This window comes from Dermacentor andersoni, chromosome 7 (assembly GCF_023375885.2).
Source record: "Dermacentor andersoni chromosome 7, qqDerAnde1_hic_scaffold, whole genome shotgun sequence".
NCBI classification, from domain to species: domain Eukaryota; kingdom Metazoa; phylum Arthropoda; class Arachnida; order Ixodida; family Ixodidae; genus Dermacentor; species Dermacentor andersoni.
In genome coordinates this window covers 141,865,781-141,869,784 of record NC_092820.1, presented here as the reverse complement: position 1 = coordinate 141,869,784, position 4,004 = coordinate 141,865,781, and positions in this window count along the sequence as shown.

The following is a 4,004-nucleotide window of genomic DNA, read 5'->3' as shown; positions in this document are numbered from 1 at the left end:
CGCAGAGGTGTACCTCACTTGGCTCATGCTACGACAAGAAATAATTTGAGTCTCGTACGGAGCAACTGTCACCTTGTATAAGTAATGTCAGAATTGACCATTTGCAAAGTTCTGGAATACGGTTTCACCGCAAAACCCTCAACCAAGAACACGTTTTACCGTCAAGCTCAAAGTCTTTAAATGGGAAAGCAGGACTACAGGGGCGTATCATGCTTTCTTGTACATGTACTTGTCTTGTCTGAGTAGCATTTCCTAAATTGACGCCTTTCATGCTTATCAAAAGGACAGTATAGCTAGGGTCCTTTGTTTTTCACTGTTGCATTATATTAAATTTGGGGGGTAAAAAATCTGATGACTAGGAAGAAATCGAGGTTTTTGCTGTTTGGTGGCCCAATTATTAGGTTATTCCTGGTAACTTTCACAAACTAACTCGTGCAATGGTTCCTTTTTGATCGATTTCTAATTGGCAGGCATTATTTATAGTTTAATAAACAAGAAACAACAAATAGAGACTTGTTTGGGGATCCTTTCTTTGCTTGGGTCTCTCCATCTTATTTAACAAAGTAAAACTGTACAGTAACGTAAGAGGCAAGATGCTTTTTCTTATCTTGCGGGCCCTTGTTGACATACATTATCATGTGCATTTTAAGCATTTCTTTGTCCATTCTAGACCTGTCATCCTTGTCTGTTGTTCTGTTTTACTGATTCGTGCCACATGCTTGTCCTAACATTAATGGAATACCACCAATGCCAGTCTGCCACCCTTCTTTGAATGTAACGTCACTGAGTAAAACGTCCTCTCAGCATCGAGTCTACTCTGCAATGCAGGGCAGCGTCAGTGCTGCAATTGGTTCCTAGCACATTATTGCCATTTACATGTATGCGACACGCTGGGAATGTGGAGGACTGGCCATTGTCAAATTCATGTAAACGTGGCTACTAAAAAAAGCAACAAGCTTTTGTTTACTCGAGACTGGCAGGTGCTCTGCACATATATATTGAATGTGGCGGTCTTCGCTAGAGTGTTTAGTGAAGAGGAAGCCTATATGTATCATATTCATATATACATAACTACTTCTAATATATATATCTACCACCTGCTCGCATAAGGTGGGCAGATTTCATTGCTTTGTAACACACACAATTATTATCCTTTACAAAAGAGGTGAACTTCGGGGAAAAATTTAGTTTAATCTGATTTTGATACAGCTTGTTCAGGAGTTGCAAAAATCGGGAATCAGTGAGTTCTACCCAAAAATGAAGGACCCAAAGTATATTGTACCTGCATATTGTATACTGTAAAAGGACCACGCACACTCATCGGAAAAGGCAGCAAGCTTTCAGAGGTCAAGCCTTTGAAAGGCATAATTTGTTTGTCCAGGTAGTATGTTCTCTGGGCTTCAGTTTCGTTAAAAGGGCATTGCAAGGAGAGCCGGCTTTAAAAGAATGCTAGAAGGAAACATTAAATCAAAAGTATTCTTTCACAACTCGTTTTTTTCTTTTTGCAGTAAGAAAATGAAAGCTAAACTTCAATTTTTTTTTATTTTGCGCTGGCACCGTTACGTCAGTGTGGTGTGGTGAATTTCAAAGCATTTTCTCGTACTTGGGCCATTGTGGTGCAGTAAAAGTTTTTGAAGATTGTCATCTTCAGTCTGGTTCGTTTAGTATACAATGTAGTCTCTGTAAGGTGCGACATCAAGGCTATAGCTGGTGTATGTATACGTGTAGCAGTGACTATGCTTGATCGAAATTGAGAAATATGATCCAGTCGCGCGCAATCTCAATTGAAAGTGACTGTCTGACGTGCGCGCGTGCGGTACTTTAACGTTCTCTATGTTTCGTCGTCTGGCACGGCGCCAAACGAAGGCTTTTGCGGTTTTGAAGCAGTTGTAAGCGGTCTCATAGCTGACTATACCAAACGCAGAACCGGCGCAGGAGCTACTTGCCGACGTAATCGGCTCAACTACGAGTCGCTTCGCGCGGCTAGTGAGACAAACGAGCCTGCATTTATCAGGTCTTTTTATTCGTCACAGTTATATTCTCGTCAGCTTGCCACACTTTGTAAACGTCCGAAGAAACCGTCGGGTTGTAGTCAGGATGACTTTCGTTTGTGCTTTTTTTCTCCATGGACGAAATGATTGGAGCATATCCTGGCGTTTTGGACCCATTCGGAGCTATCTGCAGTGGAAAAAAGATTTATTAACCAGGAGATCGGAATATGTGACGCGTTCGTTTTTCATCATGTACAATGAACGAGGTTCATTATGCCCTTCTCACAAAGTCTGATTTCGCTTGCGAATTCGTTTGCTTGCATACGCCCTTTGCTTTTCAAGGCGATTTAGCAAATGTAAAGTGAGTGAAAACTTTATTGCAAATGTCCGGCATGTAAAAGTGACAAAAAATATCGCACCATGTGAAAGTGCGCCTCTGGCGCCAGTAGCCGTAACCAGTATCGTCTATGAATTAGCTCTCGCCAGCAATAAACTTCCTCTATAACTATTGCTCATCACACATGCCAGTGTTATCCATGATCATGCCAAATGATAAGGCTACACTAAGCAGTTGTCAAATCAGCACAGTCGTTGAAAATGTATTTTATATGTTGAGCAGCTGACCCGGCCATAAGCGCTGGCGTCGCACAAGATGCGAAACGCGCACGTGTAGCACGATTCACAAAACAAACCTTTCTCACAAATATGATGACAGAAGCTGACTTGCTTTACTCTCCTCAGAGCTGCGGTCGATTTCTTTTGCCGTTCTAGTTCGTAAGGCCTGCCAGCAGTGGCGTAGCTAGGTAGTCTGGCATAAAACCCCTTAAACTTCGTAATGTGACGACACTCTCCTCCTCCGCCTTCACTCCTCCTTGTTCTTCCTCTCTTAAATTTCACGCTCCCTCCTCGACCGTGGCGCCGCCTACACTGCTCGAGCGTAGCAATGGTGCCAGCATGCGATCCTCGCCACTCCCTAGACGCTTCACGAGCAAAAATGGCGCTGATGCATGGTGCAAGGGCCCACGTGATGCTATTAGGCCAATAGCGACGCGGCGTTGGCCTAGGCCAGAGCGCGCGAGGAGGAGGTGGCATTCTTCAAAGCGTGGTAAAGCCCCTTAAACTTCGTAAAGTAGCGACACTCTCCTCCTCCGCCTTCACTCCTCGTTTCTCTTCTTTCACGCTCCCTCCTCGACCGTGGCGCCGCCTACACGGCTCGAGCGTAGCAACGGCGCCGACATACGCTCCTCGCCACTCCGTAGACGCTTCTCGAGCAAAAATGGCGCTGATGCACGGCGCGAGGGCCCACGTGATGCTATTAGGCCAATAGCGACGCGGCGTCAGCCTCGGCCAGAGCGCGCGAGGAGGAGGCAGCATTCTTCAAAGCGTGGCATTACTTTACGAAGTTTAAGGGGCTTTAAAGCGTGGCAGTACTTTACGAAGTTTCAAGGGCTTTAGTCTGGCAGCCGGGGCCCATAGGTATTCGTCACCCCTCGCCCTCGCCCCCCCCCCCCCCTTCGCTTTCAGAGATAGCTAATGTAGCAGGTATACAGGCTGTTTTACTTTCTGCGCCAAACAAATAACACTATGTTGCACTGGTGTTTTGCACTGATAACTTGTGATAAGCCGCATAAGCGCATTTGGACATCTGCTGTTAGGCTGTATAAGGCTTGGCATCCAATACAGATAAAGTTTTAATTAGCGACTTTAGAGGCAATATATTGCATTTGCAAAATTGAAGCCCGGCAGTCATATATGTTGCCCAACAACAACTTCACAAAAATCGCCGTAGGTACAACGGCGTGCAGTATTTTGGCTGTCACCAGCCCTGAACCCAAGCGAAAATTAAATTAATTAGCCGTGTCAGTGACTTTGATCTCTCCACCCTATCGGAAAACGCCACCTGCTTCCTTGCTGCACGGTCGCCACTGCTATATGACAATCGCGAGTTCTCTTCATTCCACAAAGCCTTTCTTTAATTATTAGCTGCTATTGGCGAACGTGGTCATCCGAGCT